The 20440-nt window shown below is 41.8% G+C and overlaps 1 long non-coding RNA gene across 1 annotated transcript in view; it reads right to left on the reverse strand.

The window, feature by feature from the left end:
* Nucleotides 1-4335: 4335 nt before the first annotated feature.
* LOC139037010 (uncharacterized) overlaps nt 4336-20440 on the reverse strand; it is a 41663-nt gene continuing 25558 nt past the window's right edge. The window contains exons 3-4 of the long non-coding RNA XR_011489789.1: nt 5048-5157; nt 4336-4419 (exon numbers count right to left, since the gene is read on the reverse strand). This is a non-coding gene — a long non-coding RNA (uncharacterized lncRNA). The remainder of the gene's footprint in view (nt 4420-5047; nt 5158-20440) is intronic.

Raw genomic sequence — 20440 nt, forward strand, 5'->3', positions numbered from 1 at the left:
CAGGAACTAGTGGGGACACTGAATTCCACTTAGAAGAGAGTTTTCCTGGGATCCCATTCTCTGAGACATGGGGATAAGGATTTGCCAGAGAAAAATGTTGCTGCGATTGGCTGACAATGTCAGAGATGATTCTTTCCTTCTCACTTGGGACTAGTACTGGCCTCACCACAAGGAAAATCAGAACAAGTTGGCCTTGTAGAAACTCATGAGCATCCACAGTCACAGGTCATGCTGCTAAGAGGGCAAAATATGAAGGTGGAAAATGCAAACTTCAAAAATAGACAAGCAAGGAATTATAAAAACCCAGGCCAAAAAATTCTTAAATAAACTCCATTAAATTTGAGTGTCAAAAGTCACACACAGGGAGGCCCAAAAGTGAAATTCAGTGAGCAGGCACAACCAAGTTAGTTTTGATAAAGGTGGTGTTTGGAAAAAGCTGAATTGAACACCTCTGTAGAAGAGGCATACTTACCTGATGGCTCATTGGGTAAAGAATCTGCCTTCAGTGCAGGAGATACAAGAGACTCAGGTTTAATACTGGGTCAGAAAGATCCCCTGGAGGAGAAAGTGGCAACCCACTCCAGTATTCTTGCCTGGGAAATCCAACTGTCAGAGGAGCCTGGTGGGCCACAGCCCAAAGGGTCCCAAAGAGATGGACGCGACTGAGCATGCGCATGTAGGAGGGGCATGCTCTTTCCTCCCACCTCTGCTCATTTCTCCCTGCTCAAGCTGACCCATATCAGGCATTTTTGTTAATTGACCAGCCCCTAGGGCATGTGTGTTTATATGTCTGCGCTGGTCAGGTTTCTTAGACCCACAAAATAAAATCTGTTGTGATAGGTTTAAGCAGGAAAAAAAAGTGTTAAAGTAATTTTTTCAAGAGAAAAAAAAAAGCATTTATTAAAGGATACTTAATATCCTAGCTGAGGATGAACAAGCTGAGAGGGTAAGAGGAAGAGAATAAGGAGCTACTCCAGCCAGAATAAGGCAACCACAGATGGAGTTACTCTCCTGAATATGCCACTTGGACCCCCCTCCGCAGCAAGAGCGCTCAGAATCACACACACATACAGCTCCGTCACACTTTCCTCCAGAGGGGGCTTCTCCACCACCATCCCGGGCACTGGTTTGACTCCCTCGACCAGCCACCACTTCACTTTGCTCACTTTCAATTGCAATTCTGCTGGCGGAACCAGGATCCTGTTGACATTTTAGTCAACAACATGGGTGAAAACAAGGTAGACCCACCTATCTATTTTATAAATTTATACATTGTGAAATTACTGACAGAAAAATGTTACAGAGTCTGTGACTAGGTTTTCACGTGCACGTGGAAAAAAGTGAAACAAACATTCCTTTATTTAATTTCATAAAACTTTTCTCAAGCATTTAAGATTGAGAAGGCATTTTAAGTTCACGAGCATTTCATGAACCTACCTACAAAGCAGAAACAGAGAACAGACTTATGCTTGCCAAGAAGGAGGTGGATGGGAGAAGGCTGGCTTGAGAGTTTGGGATTCTTAGATGCAAACTGGTACATATGGAATGGATAAACAATAACATTCTACTGTGTGCCACAGGGAACTCTATTCAATATCCTGTGATAAACCACAATGGAACAGAATATGAAAAAGAATGTGTGTATATATATATACACACACACGTGCATGCACACACACACAGACACACACACAGAGTCTATCCAGTGGCACAGTGAAAGTGAAAGTGCTAGTCACTTCATCTTGTCTGTCTCTTTGCAACCTGATGGACTGTAGCCCTCCAGGCTTCTCTGTCCATGGAATTCTCCAGGCAAGAATACTGGAGTGGGTAACCATTCCCTTTTCCAGGGTTTCTTCTTGACCCAGGAATTGAACCCAGGTTTCCTGCATCACAGGCAGATTCTTCTCTGTCTGAGCCACCAAGGAAGCCCTGCATGTGTGTGTGTGTGTGTGTGTGTAAAACTAAATCACTTTGCTGTTCAGTAGAAATTAATACAGCTTTATAAATCAACTATGGAGAAATTTGAGATTCCCTTGGATAGTGAGGAAATCAAACCAGTCAGTCCTAAAGGAAATCAACCTTGAATATCCATTGGAAGGATAGATGCTGAAGCTGAAACTTCAATAGTCTGGGCACCCGATGTGAAGAGCCAACTCATTGGAAAAGACCCTGATGCTGGGAAAGATGAGGGCAAGAGGAAAAGGGATGACAGAGGATGAGATGGTTAGATGGCATCACTGACTCAATGGAAATGAGTTTGAGCAAACTTCAGGAGATAGTAAAGGACAAAGAAGCCAGGCATGCTGCAGTCCATGGGGTCACAAAGAGTCAGACACGATTTAGCAGCTGAACAACAAAAAACAATACTTCAGTGAAATAATATTTTTAAAAAAAGAATGAAAATTTCACCACCTACCTACTAAAATGTCACAGATTAAAATATGAAGGCACCAAAACAACAAAACCACAAAAATATTAAAAGAAAATTTTTTTAAATGCCAAGCAATAAAATAAGGAACAAAAAAGAATATAGCAGGAAAGTTAGGCTAAGGAAACAAATCATAAAAGAGCTGTGTTTCTTCATAGGCAAAGCAATGTTGCATGTTTCTTATTACTTATTAAACAGACAGGTATCCAGTTCTCCAAGGGAATATACCAATTTCCTCACTTTGAGCTGAAAGTTCAGTTCAGTTGCTCAGTCATGCCCTACTCTTTGTGACCCTGTGGACTGCAGCACGCTGGGCTTCCCTGTTCATCACCAACTCCCAGAGCTTGCTCAGACTCATGTCCATCAAGTTAGTGATGCCATCCAACCATCTCATCCTCAGTCATCCCCTTCTCCTCCTGCCTTCAATCTTTTCCAGCAACAAGGATCTTTTCCAATGAGTCAGTTCTTCACATCAGGTGGCCAAAGTATCAGAGTTTCAGCTTCAGCATCAGTCCCTCCAATGAATATTCAGGAATGATTTCCTTTAGGATTAACTGGTTGGATCTCCTCGCAGCCCAAGGGACTTTCGAGAGTTTTCTCGAACACTACATTTCAAAATCATCAATTATTCGGCACTCAGCTAAGTCACTGAGTTAGCAAAGCTATGGTTCATGTGATTGTTGAGCTGAAAAGAATTAATCATAATGAAATCACAATGAACAACAAAAACAGATGATATAATTGATAATGATTTTTGAAAAGCTTATATATACAGTTCTATTCATGATCATTCCTTACTTCAAAATTTAGGGAATAATTTTAACTTGTAGTTTTGTCAAGGCATGTCTACAGAGAATCAGAGTAATAAATTCCAGTAGGTGGCTAACTCCTGGTGTGCTTTGAAACCAATAAAGCCTAGAGAATCTGGTAAAATAAATGGTTCAACTGTCTCTAAGATTGGAATATGGATTTTCTCAGTAGGGCTTTTGTCAAGCAACATGTGACAGTCAAATCCACATTGATATCCTTCCATGCAAGAGCGTGGTGCTGCTGTTAGAAGATTCAGAAGCTCCAAAACGTAGACAGCATCACTAGCATTTTACTAAGGAAATTAAAACTCATAGTTTGTCATCTTACTGAGATACAGACAGCACACCGCAGGAAGAAAAAGGGTAAAGTTGGGTTTTTTTTTTTCGTTAGTTTTACTGCCCATTCAGTCATTTTTAATTAGCTTAAATACTTGAGGGTTTGATGATGCTAGCAGAGTTCTGCATATAAGTAATGCAGAGAGAAAGAAGGAAAGAGAGGAAGAAACAAACTTAGATGTAGGATTGAGAAGACAGTTTTAGTAGTGTCCTCTTAACTAAGCTGTGCAATGTTGGTGACTGGTCCACCACACCAGGGTAAAAGATAAGGAAGCAAGGCCATGGCTGAAATGACCTTGTGAATGGGACAGTGATGTAGGAGATAGATGGGCTCCAGGCTAGACATTTACAACCGGCCTCCTGGTCGCATTTCATATGGGCAGAAGAAGTGGACTTCAGACTGGATACTTGGAGCTGGTAGTATTTTCTGAGATAAGAGACAGGTGGACTCCAGTTAAGGCATTTATAGTCAGCCTCTTGTTTGCTCTACACAATGGAAGTCGCACAGAAACAGGATAAATATCCAGAGTTTGCCTCTTGTAAACACCCTTAAGGCAATAGTCATGGCCGTAGTCAAGGTCATAGCCATGGCCATAGTCAAGGTCATAGCCATGGCAAGGACAAAGAGGGACCAACCCTGTTTGCGTGAAGGATTAAGGCATCTCCACTCCCCCCTCTTTGGGGACAAGGGAGGTACTACACATGTGAAGAAAGGCTCTTTGTGGGTCAAAAGTCAAGGGAAAATGCCAGGCCATAATGAGTCTTACTTCTCCCAGAAGCCTTCACCTCAGGATCCATCTTGGCTAAAGGGTGTCTGTGCACCCAGAGGAGGGTCCCAGGATAGGTCTGGTGTGGAAAAAGAAAGCAGATTATTGGCCTGAAGGAAGAACAAAGATCCAGACTAACTGACCTATATGAATGACATAACCTCCTCTTTACTGCTCTCCTCCTCACTTTTGGGGAAACCCACACCCCTTCTTTCTGGGTGTGCATCTCTGCCTGACTTCTGTCTTAGCTAAACAAACTGTTTCTCTGTGAGCTTCCCGCTTGTTGCTGTGCTATGCCTCTAATAGGAAACTCTGTACCTTCATTTACAGTTTCTACCTCTGCAATAAATGATTTTTCCCTGGCAGCAAAGATCCAGGGAAAAATAACTTCTAGCCTCTAGCTCTTGCTGGTCTGATGGCTAGGATTCCTGGTTCCCATCCAGGCTACCGAGGTTCAATTCCTGGGCAGGGAATTAAGATCTCATTTCACACCAGCATTCACTGCTGCCTCACTGATATCAACACTACTAGTCATCTATTGCTATGTAACAAATTTCTCCAAAGCTTCGTGGCTTAAAGCAACACCATTTTAATCTGATAGTTTCTACAGATTAGGCATCTGGGCACAGCCTCAGTGGGCTCTCACACAAGTACAGTCAGGCATCTCAGGGCTTCAATGGGGGAAAAAAGAGTCCACTTCCACTCACCCATGTTCTTGCTGGCAGGATTCAGTCCCTGGGGGCCTTTTGAACTGGGGACTTCAGCTCCTCACGAGTTGTTGGCCTTCACATAGGGTAGCTCACAACATAGAAGCTGACTGCATCAGGAGAGCAAATGAGAAGAAAAGAAAATGCTAGCAAGATGAAAGTAACGGCCTTTTGTAACCTAATCTCAGAAGGGACATCCTATCACCTTTGCTGTACTGTTCTATATATTAGATACAAGTAACTAGGTCCAGTCCATGCTCAAGGAGGAGGGGAATACAAAAGACATACATCACACATAAGAAACAAAATACCTAAGAGGTGAATGGGCTTACCAGGTGGCTCAGTTGTAAAGAATCCACCTGCCAATGCAGGACATGCAAGAGACATGGGTTTGATCCCTGGGTCAGGAAGATCCCCTGGAGGAGGAAATGGCAACCCACTCCAGTATCCTTGACTGGAAAGTTCCATGGACAGAAGAGAGTCTGGCAGGCTACAGTTCGTGGGGTTGGCAAAGCCTTGGACATGACTGAGGGACATGCATGCACAGGGTTGGCAGCGGGTGGGAGAGGCGAATACCAGCAGGCAGTCATACTGGAAGCCATTCCAGAACCTTCCAACCATAGACACAGACATGGGAGTCTGAGAGATGAACCCAGAGGAAGTTAGTTGCTGAGATATGCGTTAGAACTGTGGTCTTCAAGAAAATTTAATAGGGAAAATCTTTCCAAACAAAATAATTAAAACAGGTGAAAGCAGAATTATTTTCCCTGAAGCACTGAGTAAGGCCCAGGAGATGATAGACACCTATCCTTGGCCCCCTAATCCAACTGCAGCCCAGGCCCAGGGCCAGGCTCCCTTCCTCCTGGCGCTCATGAGCTTGGGGGCAGGGTGACAGCAATGGACGTTCATCAGCTGCCTGACGGGGAGCCCCACCAGAAGAGGAAGCAAATAGCTGCTCTCACTGAAGATAGAAAACAGCCAGAGAACCGCAGGCCCTTGCCAGTCCCTGTGACAGCCAATGATGAGTTTACGGTCTATTTGCCAAACCTGAAATGAATGCAAACCAAGCATTTACTAAGCATCTAAAACTGAGAATTACACCCAATTTAGCTTGAAAATCACTGCGGTCTGAAACCGTGTAACATACAGAAGGATCAAGCTGTGTGCAGCCAAGAAGTGGAGATCAAGTGTCTTTCCAACAGAAAAAGCATAGCAAGTAGGAAGGCAGATGATGCAGTTTGGTTGAAGTGGAGCATTGGGACCAAGCTGGAGTGGGAAGAGACTGAAAACTACATCAGAAGCTCATCTGACAGTCTAAGCCCAATTGTTGGGCTTGGTGAGCAGCTGAGAGAACATTCCTGAACCTATGAAACCACAGAAGGATGGAGGTGACCTTTATCTGGGTAATCATATGTCCTGATTTTTCTGGGTCCAGGGGGTTTAGGGTTATGTTGTTGTCAGTAGACCTCTTTTTCATTCTTCTGGGAAAACTAGTTCACCTGATGCCACTGTCCGTGTTTTTAAAACTTGATTACCCAATATCACTCCTCTCATATGATACAACGCTCCTTCTATCATCCTCCTGAAAAGAGGAGCTATTGTCCCACATAGCCTGTGACTACAAAGGAAAAGACCTCTCCACCTTAAAGCAATTAGACACTGACTGATAAACAAAGGAGGTTAAAAACAGGGGTTTTTACTACAGAGTCCTCACTGTTGATTCATTCGTTTTCTATACCTTTTTTGGATGAACATCTTAGATAGGAAAGCACACTTTCTTCTGACAAGATTGGTGCCATCTCAGTATCTCTGCTTTATACACACCAGTACTGAAACTGATGGCTTGGGAAATGGAGATTCCCTGTCTGTGTGAACACATGCCCATGAAATGATAATGCCATCCCTTTTCCAAAGACCCACCAGTCACCTCCCTTATAATTGGCCAGCAGAAAGCATGCTGAGCCTCCCCTTCAGCAGCCACAAACTCAAAAGAAGGCAGCAGATGGCACAGATCTTTCTGACTCTGAAAATCCACGTGTACATTTGAACGTCTCCGCTTCAAGGCAATATTGAAAAATGATGTTTCCATCAACAGGGGCAACAAGGTAACAGAGCATGCTAGGATTAAGAGGTAGGTACACAGGAAAGAGACAAATAGTGAGTAATTTAGCTTGAGAAAAAAATGACCAGCTTTGGGGAGGAGTGTCATCACAACCAACATAAATGAGAACTGGCGATTCAAACTCCAAGCCAAAAGCAGAGGCTCTCCCAACAATATACTTTTTCATGTTAACAATAATTTTAGTTGAAAGAATCCATATTTTTGGAAATTCTGTCAAATAGCTCTAGGGCAGAAATTTGGTTTGGTTAGGCAATGTATGACAAATATTAGGGACAACAATGGATACAATTCTTGATTCTACTTTAAGGAGATTGATGAAAGTGATAAACCCATTAGTCAGAGATCCAGAGGATAACACAGCCCCTGAATTAATTTAACTAAGGTTTTAGATCTCTCCTAAATGCTAGTGTCTATGCTGATGTACTAGAAATACAAAAATGGAAAATAATAACTAAATGTTTTAAAATATTCAATATGTACTACATAATGGACTCAGGCTTTATCATGCAACTACAATGTTAAGTTCTCCTACCAATGCTGGGGAATATGTACTATTATTATATCTACTTAACAGATGAGAAAAATGAGACATAAAGATTTTTTTCAGACATTAAGATTTTTTTACTCCATTTTCAGTAAAAAATAGAGCTTGAATTTGAAATCAAAAGATGTTGAGCCAAAGAGTGACTGGATAATCTCTATTACATATTACTACCAAGAAAAGGTCTTGTACTCAAAAAGCTTGCTATGTACTGAGTAAAGGATAAGTGGGTTTTGGCTAAGCAGAGAGAGCAAAATAGAGAATACTAGGCAAACACAACAGTAAATGTTTCAAAATGACATTTCCAAACTTTTCCAACATTTTCCACTAGGACATGAATAAAGCTCATATGAAAACCATGTGAAAAATAAGGAAATCAAGGCACTCAATGAAAAGTATGTTGATTATATGCTTTAAGTAAATCAATTTCATATCTGAGCATCTAACTAAATATACCCTTTAATCAGTTACTGTGGGATACAGTAGAACATCACCTTAGAAATTATTCCATCCAAATTTTTCTTCTAGAGTTTTACAAGAGACACTTCCATTTAGGAAGCAACAAGTTAAGACAGAAATAGCAAATAACTAGGAGCCAAGTGACCAAAGACACATGCTTGAGATCCAACTGTGCTATTTACATAATTAATAATGCTGGACAAACTCAAGTGGCTTCTATGAACTGTGAGGCTTCCCTTCCTGTAAAATAAGATTCATGCATTCTTTCAACATGTACTGTGGACCTGTTAGAAGGTCCTCAAGACACACCAGTAATTAAGACATCAATCTCTAGCAGGAAGCTATAGCAGTGTCTACTGGTGACTGAAAAAAAATGCACAACCTAAAAACTTGAGAATTATGTTTTATTTGGCAGATAATACTGAGGACTTAAGCCCAGAATACAGTCTCTCAGATAGTTCTGAGGGATTGCTCTAAAAAGGTAAAGAAGGAAAAGAGGACAGATAAGAGTTTTTGCAGTAAAGACCAGGAGGTTGAACTTCAAAAGACTACTGCTAGTTAAAGAAAACTAGACAGCTCAAGTTAATGAATTTAGCACTTTTGTATGTACAAGAAGATGAAAGGCTCTGGGCTCACCGAAAGCATTCTTCTGATATGCACCTTAGCCACCTAGGAGTGCTTCCCTGGTAGCTCAGCTGGTAAAGAATCTGCCTATAAGGCAGGAGACCCCAGTCTGATTCCCGGGTCGGGAGGATCCATGGAGAAGGGATAGGCCACCCACCCCAGTATGCTTGGGGTTCCCTAGCGGCTCATCTAATAAAGAAGCCGCCTGCAGTGCGGGAGACCTGGGTTCCATCCCTGGGTTGGGAAGGTCCCCACTCCAGTATTCTGGCCTGGAGAATTCCATGGGCCGTATAGTCCATGGGGCCGCAAAGAGTCGGACGCATGAGCAAATTTCACTTTCACTTTAGCTACTAGGGCCCGTATTTCTTCCCCATCCCGAGGCCCGCCCAGGCACACCATCTGGGGCGGCTGCCATGACAGGGCTCGGCAGTGGGCAGCCTGTGTGCCTCCACCCTGAACCCCTCAGCTCCTCCTCAGGCGGCGCTAGTGGCTTCGATGGCCGCAACGTCGCGTGTTTCCTCACTTGCAGGCAACGTGTTTCACTCACACTAACTACCCCAGAGGCGTGCTCTGAGGACCAAATGAAGTCGATGAAGTGTTGCCCAGGCATTCACAAATGCCAGGTATTTACTGAGCCAGGTGACACAGTAGTGAATAGCAAAGAGAAAGTCCCTGCATTGATGAAGATCATGTTTGGGTCTACAAATAAATGAACACAAAATTATTTTAGAGATGACAAATACCAAGAAGAGAGTCTAACTAAGACTGTGCCTGAAGTGTGACTTAAAGGGTGGGGCTGCTTTAGATTGGTCATGAAAGGTGTCTGAGGAGGTGACATCTGAGCTGAGACCTGAGTGACAGAGAAGACCTAGGCACAGAAGGATCCAGAAGCTCCCAGTCTAGGCCAAGCAAGCAGTAGGTACAGTCCTGAGGGTGAAAGCCAGACTTCCAGAAATAGACATAAAGCTATTACGGATGAAGTACAATGAAGATGAGGGGAGGAGCAGGAAGAGGATGAGAGAGGGAGGCAAGGAAACTGCCCTGCACAGCCTTGCGGCCAGAGAAGAAAGGTTGGTATTACACAGAAGCATAATGGACATGAGTGGAGGGCTCTGAGCAAGTGTGCGACATGATCTGATTTATACTTTTACATGAAAAGATGCTCGACATCGCTAATCATCAGGGAAATGCAAAACAAAACCACAAGGAGACATCACCTCGTACCTGTCAGAGTGGCTATCATCAAAAAGTCTACAAATAACAAATGCTGGGGAGGAGGCGGAGAGAACGGGGCCATTGCAACTGCTAGCAGGAATATAAATTAGTGTAACCACTGTGGAAAATAGTATGGAGGTCCTTCAAAAAATTAAACATAGAATGACTATGGTCATGGTGGTTTAGTCGCTAAGTCAGGTCCGACTCTTGCAACCCCATGGACTGTAGCCTACCAGACTCCTCTGTCCATGGGATTATCCAGACAAGAACACTGGAGTGTGTTGCCATTTCCTTCTCCATAGAAAGACCATATGAACCAGCAATTCCCCTCCTGGGCATACATCTGAAAAAAACAACAACACTAATTCGAAAAGATACTGCACCCTAATGTTCATAGCAGCATTATTTACAATTGCTAAGACATGGAAACAATGGAAGTGTCCATCAACAGATGAATGGATAAAGAAGATGTGGTATGTATGTATATGTATATATGTATGTGTATATATATATATATATAATGGAATACTACTCAGTCATGAAAGAGAATGAAATTTTGCCATGTAGAGCAGCATGGATAGACTTGGAGGGTACTAAGTGAAGTAAGTCAGAGAAAGATAAATACTGTATGACATCACACATATAGAATATAAAAAATACAACAAGCTAGTGAATATAACCAAAAACAGCAGACTCATAGAGACCTAACTAGCAGTTACCAAGTGGGGAGGGGGGAGGGACAATACAGGAATGAGACAGCAGGAGATATAAACTATTACATGGTAAGATAAGCTCAAGGAAGTGTTATACAACATGGGGAATACAGCCAATAATTTTGTAATAACTGTAAATAGAAAGTAGCCTTTAATTGTGTAAAAATAAGAACTTTAAAAAAGTTTACCCTGGCTTCTGGGGGAATGGAAAGGGAGGAGGAGCTGAAAGTACAAGCCAGGGTTTAACCCAGGAAAGGAAAAAATAGGCAGGGTAGTAATAATGGAGATGGAGAGATGTGGACAGATTCTGTCCATGTTTGATGGAGAAAGTTAAGAGAATTGTTGATTTAGATATGAAGTAGGTGAGGGGGAGAAAATCAAATAGTACCTGGTTTGGGACTTTAGTAATTGGGTAGATTGTGGTGCCATATACTGAAACAGAAAACAGAGTTCTGCTTTGTCATGTTAAGTTCAAGATACCTCTTAAACATCATAAAGATATTTAAGCAAAATATGCTACTCAGGAGAGAGGTGATAGCTGATTATACAAATTTGGATGCTCCATACAAACAGAAAGTAGTATAACTCCTTCTTAGACAATTTCAATGACAAAGTGAAAAAATGAGAAGAAATGTGGAGAAATGGAAGGCAGGCCATTAATTTTAGTGAGGCTCTTAGATGATTAATTCAGTAATATACATCCTAGTCACACACCACTATAGTAATTGCTCTACTAGTTAATGCATTTATGTGTTTTTACTTATTTACACTCCAGGCTTCCCAGGTGACACAGTGGTAAAGAATCCATCTGCAGTGTAGGAGATGTGGGTTCGATCCCTGAGTGAGAAAGACCCCCTGGAGGAGGAAATGGCAACCTGCTCCAGTATTTCTTGCCTGGGAAATTCCATGGACTGAGGAGCCTGGTGGGCCACAGTCCATGAGGTCTCAAAGAGCCAGATGTGTCTGAGCACACACACACACATTAGTTCAAGAAAAATTAATATAAGGTGACTTTGACAAAAATGTGTCATATGCTAAGAACTGTCTGCCTATTAGAGCAGCATTTTGTCTCTTTTATATCTCATCCATAAAACAAAGTAATAATTATCACCTTACTACTGGTTACACATTTGTGGTTTGATATTAAGTTTAGCAGAATAATGATTGAGGAATTTATCAATTTAAATTGAATTAATCAATTTCATTTTAAGAATTAACTTTGTGATTAAAACAACCTGACATAAGAATAAAGAAAGCACTGCTACTTTCTGATGCTACCCAACTCTATACTTTTCAAACTGAGGTATGAATACCCCAGGGGATACATAGTAAAGTGTTCCACTGATTCCAGAAGTCATAGGATAAACATCTTCTAGAAGCTTTGTATTTCCTTGACAAAATGGGCAAAAAAAAACTTTTTGCATTAAAACAAGCACAGACATATTACTGAGTGAAAGGTCAGCAAAGGCTTTTGCTTCCAAAAGCCATGGGTGGCAGGCTGATTTGGACTACGCTCCCAGGGCCCTGGGTGCACAAGTCCTCTGCACTTTGCAGCTAAAGGGACTTGGGCAGGAATGTTTGAGAAGCACTTGGCTTCATTTTCCCTGGTGCCCTTTAGGTGGTAATTTTCTCTCAATCTCGCAGAGAGACAGAGGAAATTCATTCAGATTTCTCCACATCAGACCTTGAAGAAGGAAGATTTGCAAGTTGGAAAATTCCAGGTCAAAACACTGGAAGCCGCTTAGGACTCTAAGATTATCTCACAAGTATGTCTTTATTGTCATCAGGGGAGATAAAAGGAAAAGAGGGAAAACAGGCTCTGCGGTCTACCCCTTTCCTCTAAGCTCACCCTTGCCCTTTATGATATATGCAACTTTGCCCCTTGTTATTATTCAGCAGCAGTCATTCAACTTGAAAGTCAACGAAGACCAGGCATGTGTGGAGAAGAGAAACCCAGACATGATGCGGCTCTCAGGTGGCTGGCAGGCTGAACGGCGCATCTTCTCTAGGCTTGTCCTTGCTCTGGGACTCATCCTCCACTGCACACCCGAGTAAGGAAACAAACAGCAGTGATGAAAGCAGAGTCAGTGGCAGAAGAAAGGAGTAGCTTGACTTTTTTCCATGTATTTGAAGGATGAGCCCTCAGAATCTGTTGCCTTTTTTTCTGCTCTGGGCTGCAGCAGGACTGGAGGGAATGGAAATGTGCTTGAATTTTCTTTCTTTCAAACAGAGTCCTACAAAGGCTATCTCCTAGCCTTACCCCATGGTCTCAAATACAAATAGCAATGTCTTGGCAGGAAATCACAGAGTGGAAAAAGGCTACAGAGGACATATGTTATCAAACAAAACAAAAATTTAAAGACTTTTAAATAACAGTTCCCCATTTCCAAGTCACACTCTGTGGTTTTGGCTTAGTACAAACAGCACCTGGAAGTTTTATTTCTTGCACAACAATGGCCCTATGAGATCATTCTCTTTGAAAGTATTGTTGTTTTTGTTGTCGTGTGTTTTTGTTTTTGTTTTTTTTTTTTTGCTTTGGACCTCAGATGCATGGATTTGGATTAATCACAATAAATACTGCCCTTGGGCAATACATGTTCTATTTTTATTTATCTATTTACTTATTACTTAGAAATGGTATATAAATGTATATATTTGTATAGGGATAGAGTTTATCACGGGCTTCCCTGGTGGCTCAGAAAGTGAAGAATCTGTCTGCAATGCAGGAGACCCAAGTTTGATCCCTGGGTCAGGAAGATCCCCTGGAGGAAGGCATGGCAACCCACTCCAGTATTCTTGCCTGGAGAATCATGAGCAGAGGAGCCTGGTGGGCTACAGTTCACAGGATTGCCCAGAGTTAGACACAACTGAAGCAACTAAGCAATAGCAGAGTTTATTACATATATATTTTAAAGTAATATATTGTTTAGTCTTGTTTTTAAACATTATAAGGATGCCATTCTATCCATTATCTCCTGGAATTTGCCATTTTACTCACTATACATTACCACCATTCATTTAAATTACTGTATATTGCTATAGTTCATTCATTTTTACTGCCATGTACTATCCTGTTGTAAATTATAATTTGTTTCTCCATTTTTGTCTCAATAGTCATTAGGTTGCTTCCAGGCTTTTTGATTAACAGAAGTACTGTAAACATTCCCATAATAGATACTTTTTGCAGGACCATGAATTGAAGTTCTTTAGAACAGAGTAAAACTGACATATGCCATCAGGCTTTCTGCTTATGTCATCTCATCTTTGAATTTACTATGGCAGGGGGCCATTGAATCAGCAAAGTAAAGGATTTAATCAACTAGTTAAACGCACTCCCCATGATTGTGCAGATAGTAAATGACAGAGAAGGGAAACCTGGCTCCAAAGCACCTGTTTCTAATAACTACACCTGGAAACCACACAAGCAGTGCCATCTATTATACTCTGCAGGTCCTAATCCCCATACTGGACTAGACCATCCCTGTGTCCATGGACAAGTCATTCACCCTCTGGGGCCTTAGTTTTCTCACCTAAAAAATTACAGCGATGTTCTGCATCTTTTAATATCCTTTCAAGCTATGTTATTCTATGCATTTAAGGTCCTGGTCCTCCCAGGGAGCTCAGTGATAAAGAACCCACCTGACAATGCAGGACACATGGGTTCGATCCCTGAGTCAGGAAGATCCCCTGGAGAAGGAAATGGCAACCCACTACAGTATTCTTGCCTGAGAAGTCCCATGGACAGAGGAGCCTAGCTGGCTACTGTCCATGGGGTCACAGAAGAATCAGACATGACTTAGCAACTAAACAACAACAAAGGCCCTGGTACAATTAATTTCTGATCTTCAATTCTTTCATTTGGACATAAAACAATTAATTTTTTAATATTAGGCATCCTATCAAAACAAGGTTGTGCAATTGAATATTGTCTTTGTCCCTTTGGGCTGCTATAACCTACTATAGACTGGGTACTGCAGACTATCACACTAGGCATTAGGATCTTAATATATGAATTTGGGGGGGCTGTGACACAAACATTCAGGCCATAGCAAATGTCCATGAGCATACTGCACTCACCATTCTCACTACCCCAACAGCTAACAAACTTTCCAAGAGACATCTCTTACAAAGGAGATATCTCTCACACAGTCAAGGGTCAGAAAAAGGAGATGGTGGTGAAAACTTCAATCAGATAGCTCCTTCCTAGTTCCAGTTACATTTTAAGCACCATAGCTTCCAGAGACTCAAGAAAATGAGCCCTATGGTTGCTCTATGTGTCTGGAGAACACCTTTTCAACCCATCCAGTCCCATCACTTCATGGCAAATAGATGGGGAAACAATGGAAACAGTGACAGGCTTTATGTTTGGACTCCAAAATCACTGCAGATGGTGACTGCAGCCATGAAATTAAAAGATGCTTGCTTCTTGGAAGAAAAGCTATGACCAACCTAGACAGCATATTAAAAAGCAGAGACACTACTATGCCAACAAAGGTCCATCTAATCAAGGCTATGGTTTTTCCAATAGTCATGTATAGATGTGAGAGTTGGAGTATAAAGAAAGCTGAGCACGGAAGAATTGATACTTTTGAACTGTGGTGTTGCAGAAGACTCTAGAGAGTCCCTTGAACTGCAAGGAGATCCAGCCAGTCTAAAGGAGATCAGTCCTGAATATACATTGGAAGGACTGATGCTGAAGCTGAAACTCCAATACATTGGCCACTTGATGCAAAGAACCGATTCATTGGAAAAGACTCTGATGCGGGGAAAGATTGAAGTGGGGAGGAGAAGGGGACGACAGAAGATAGATGGTTGGATGGCATCACCGACTCAATGGACATGAGTTTAAACAAGCTCCGGGAGTTGGTGATGGACAGGGAAACCTGGCATGCTGCAGTCCATGGGGTCACAAAGAGTCAGACACAACTGAGCAACTTAACTGACTGAGGTCCTGGAAGCCACGTGAATCCTGCATATAGGACTGTCAGTATTTAGAACTCAACTCCATAGGCATATTTATTCACAGTGGCTGTTGAGAGCTCCCAGCTGTGGAATCCCAAAGCTACAAACTATTTATGTGCAGAGTTCCTATTCCCTGGTCCCAGCTCTGCTCAAATCTGTAGAAGCACTTCATCTCTGTAGACAAGTCCTTGTAAATCTCTCCTTGTCGAAGGATTTAGTTCACTAGTTGTCAGCCATGACCTACTTCATAAAACAACTCACAGAGGAATAGAACCTTCTGCTCTGCCTTTGGTGGGGAGCTTGTTACACTAGATCACCTTTTAATGAGTGTATTCCATTTTAAACTTGGCTCCAGAAAGAGAAATGAAAAAGAAAGAAAAGATCCTTCCTTAATGCCGTGTATTTTTTTTTCCCCATACTGCATTCACTAAAGCAAATTAGAAAAGATGGATAGAAGTTACTTCTCCCTCTGGAATCCCAGGGCCTTATGGCATAAAAATGGGCCAGTTGCTCACTGAAGTGGTGATGTTTCAGGGCTAAAGGACCTATTGAAATATGCGAAGACAAAGTTTCTAAACTGGAAGTGATACTAAATCTGCATCAATGCTATTTTTAACACCTATATCTCACTGATATGTTACTTTTAAATTCCCTGTTACATTTTGCAATGATTACCTTCATTTTAATAAGCTGCAATTAATATTCAGGAGAAGAAATATTGCTTTAAGGGAGCACAGAAATACATTTCTGAGCCTATTTTTTTTTTAATTGGCAGAGATGTTACGTCTGCTTGCATCTCAGTCCTCTTAGTCATGTCCAACCCCATGGACTGTAGCCCACCAGACTCCTCTGTCCATGGGATTTCCCAGGCAAGAATACTAGAGTGAGTTGCCATTTCCTTCTTCAGGAGATCTTCCTGACCTAGGGATCAAACCTGTGTCTCCTTCATTCCCTGCATTAATAGGTGGATTCTTCACCACGGAACCACCTGGGAAGCCCTAGATGTTATGTCTATTCTACATTGAATTAGAGATTCTAGGGGGAATATTCTCTCAGGAAAGCACTGAGACTGCAGTCTACAGAAAGTGGGGGTGAAGTATTTCACTTTGATAATGGTTAGAAAACAGAGTTTCTCTGAAAGTCAAATCAGAGTTCTCAGAACTCCTGAAAGAAAGTCTCTTAAGATAGAGATTTCAGGTTCTGTAACATGAATAGTTCCCCTATTAATAATGCCGAAAATTCAAAATTCTAGATGCAAGTCACCTTGCATGAGGGATACCTATGTGACAGTTACAAAAGCTTGGCTCTAATTATAATGTGCAAATCTATGTTTAATTTGGACCAAATTTTCTATGCAGCAGAAGCCCTCATTAGTGACCTCCACTTGACCCGATTGTGGTATTAAGCAGACTTCTCCACTCCTCTGGAAAGCTCTGGGGCAGAGGACCTCGCTAGCTCTATAACTGGAGGCTACTGGATTGCTCTCTTCAGACGATGCTCTCTGTTGTCCCCACCCTTAGAGGTGGATCTGCACCAGGGGTCTGCTATGTTCATCTCCAAACAGATCTCTGTTTTCTTCTAAGAGTTTTTTTTTTTTATTTCAGCTTTGTTGAGGTATAATTGACATATAAAATTGTAAGGCATGTGAAGTATACATCATGGTAATTTAATAAACGTGCACATCTCCAACCTAATTTATGGTAGTTTGCATCTGTTAGCATCACTGTGTAATTTAATTAAGGACAGGCTAAATTGATAACATGAATTAAACAAGAAAAAGAGATGTTCCTATGAAAAATAAATTGAATGCTTGGAAAGATTTGACAAAGTGGAGTCACAAAAAGATTATTGATAGTTAAGATGGAGTTTACTAGAAAATAGTCTACTGCCGCCCTCCAAACACCCCTCCCTATGTGCACACACCACCAAGAATTTAATTGGGAGAGGAGTCAGTTTTCTCAACTCAAGTTACTTCTCAAGTATTTTGAGCAGAGGTCAACAAGCTTTTCCTTAAAGGGTCAGACTGCATGTACTTTTTTTTTTAATTTTAAATTTACTTATTTTTTAATTGAAGGATAATTTGCTTGATAGAATTTTGTTGGTTTCTGCCAAATAACAACATGAACCGGCCACCTCCCTCCCCATCCCACCACTCTAGTTTGTTACCCAGCCCATTTGAGCTCCCTGAGCCACACAGCAAATTCCCATGGGGTATCTATTTCACAGGCGGAAGTTTCCATGGTACTCTCTCTATGCCTCCCAAGCTCTCCTTCCTCCCCCCAGCCCCAGTCTCCATAAGTCTGTTCTCTCTGTCTGTTTCTCCATTCAATTCAATTCAGTTCAGTCACTCAGTCGTGTCTGACTCTCTGTGACCCCATGAACCGCAGCACGCCAGGCCTCCCTGTCCATCACCAACTCCTGGAGTCCACCTAAACCATGTCCACTGAGTCGGTGATGCCATCCAACCATCTCATCCTCTGTCGTCCCCTTCTCTTCTTGCCCTCAATCTTTCCCAGCATCAGGGTCTTTTTCAATGAATCAGCTCTTCGCCTCAGGTAGCCAAAGTATTGGAGTTTCAGCTTCAGCATCAGGCCTTCCAATGAACACCCAGGACTGATTTCCTTTAGGATGGACTGGTTGGATCTCCTTGCAGTCCAAGGGACTCTCCAGAGTCTTCTCCAACACCACAGTTCAAAAGCATCAATTCTTCTGTGTTCAGCTTTCTTTATAGTCCAACTCTCACATCCATGCATGACCACTGGAAAAACCATAGCCTTGACTAGACGGACCTTTGTTGACAAAGTAATGTCTCTGCTTTTTAATATGCTATCTAGGTTGGTCATAACTTTCCTTCCAAGGAGTAAGCATCTTTTAATTTCATGGCTGCAATCACCATCTGCAGTCATTTTTGGAGGTCAAAAAAATAAAGTCAGCTACTATTTACACTGTTTCCCCATCTCTTTGCCATGAAGTGATGGGACTGGATGCCATGATCTTAGTTTTCTGAATGTTAAGCTTTAAGCCAATATTTCACTCTCCTCTTTTACTGTCATCAAGAGGCTTTTTAGTTCTTCTTCACTTTCTGCCATAAGGGTGGTGTCATCTGCATATCTGAGGTTATTGATATTTCTCCCGGCAACCTTGATTCCAGCTTCTGCTTCCTCCAGCCCAGCATTTCTCATGATGTACTCTGCATATAAGTAAAATAAGCAGGGTGACAATATACAGCCTTGATGTACTCCTTTTCCTATTTGGAACCAGTCTGTTGTTCCATGTCCAGTTCTAACTTGCTTTCTGACCTGCATACAGGTTTCTCAAGAAACAGGTCAGGTGGCCTGGTATTCCCATCTCTTTCAGAATTTTCCACAGTTTATTGGGATCCACACAGTCAAAGGCTTTGGCATAGTCAATAAAGCTGAAATAGATGATTTTCTGGAACTCTCTTGCTTTTTCAATGATCCAGTGGATGTTGGCAATTTGACCTCTGGTTGCTCTGCCTTTTCTAAAACCAGCTTGAACATCTGTAAGTTCACAGTTCACATATTGCTGAAGCCTGGCTTGGAGAATTTTTTTTTATTAGTTGGAGGCTAATTACTTTACAATATTGTAGTGGTTTTTGCCATACATTGACATGAATCAGCCATGGATTTACATGTGTTCCCCATCCCGATGCCCCCTCCCACCTCCCTCCCATCCCATCCCTCTGGGTCTTCCCAGTACACCAGCCCTGAGCACTTGTCTCATGCATCCAACCTGGGCTGGTGATCTGTTTCACACTTGATAGTACACTTGTTTCAATACTATTCTCTCAGAGCATCCCACCCTCGCCTTCTCCCACAGAGTCCAAAAGTCTTTCTATACATCTGTGTCTCTTTTTCTGTTTTGCATATAGGGTTATCATTACCATCTTTCTAAATCCCATATATATGTGTAAGTATACTATAATGTTCTTTATCTTTCTGGCTTACTCCACTCTGTATAATGGGCTCCAGTTTCATCCATCTCATTAGAACTGATTCAAATGTATTCTTTTTAATGGCTGAGTAATATTCCATTGTGTATATGTACCACAGGTTCCTTATCCATTCGTCTGCTCATGGGCATTTAGGTTGCTTCCATGTCCTGGCTATTGTTATTAGTGCTGCGATTAACTTTGGGGTGCACATGTCTCTTTCAGATCTGGTTTCCTCGGTGTGTATGCCCAGGAGTGGGACTGCTGGGTCATATGGCAGTTCTATTTCCAGTTTTTTAAGGAATCTCCACACTGTTCTCCATAGCGGCTGTACTAGTTTGCATTCCCACCAACAGTGTAAGAGGGTTCCCTTTTCTCCACACCCTCTTGGCTTGGAGAATTTTAAGCATCACTTTACTAGCGTGCTCTGCAAATAATTTCATCAGTACTATCTTTCTAGATTCCACACATATGCGTTAGTATACGATATTTGTTTTTCTCTTTCTGACTTACTTCACTCTGTATAACAGGCTCTAGCTTAGCTTTGCAGGCCATAGGGTCTCTGTCACAGCTATTCAACTCTGTCACCATAATGTGAAAGCAGTCATAGGCAATACCTAAATAATTGAGCGTGATTATGACCCAATGAAAGTTGATTGAACACAAAATTTGAATTTCATGTCATTTTAACATCTTAGAAAATGTTGTTGTTGTTGTTTAGTTGCTAAGCTGTGTCTGACTCTTGTGACCCTGTGGACTGTAGCCTCTGAGGCTCCTCTGTCCACGGGACTTCCCAGGCCAGAAC

This window comes from Odocoileus virginianus, chromosome 10, assembly GCF_023699985.2.
Source record: "Odocoileus virginianus isolate 20LAN1187 ecotype Illinois chromosome 10, Ovbor_1.2, whole genome shotgun sequence".
Classification (NCBI taxonomy): domain Eukaryota; kingdom Metazoa; phylum Chordata; class Mammalia; order Artiodactyla; family Cervidae; genus Odocoileus; species Odocoileus virginianus.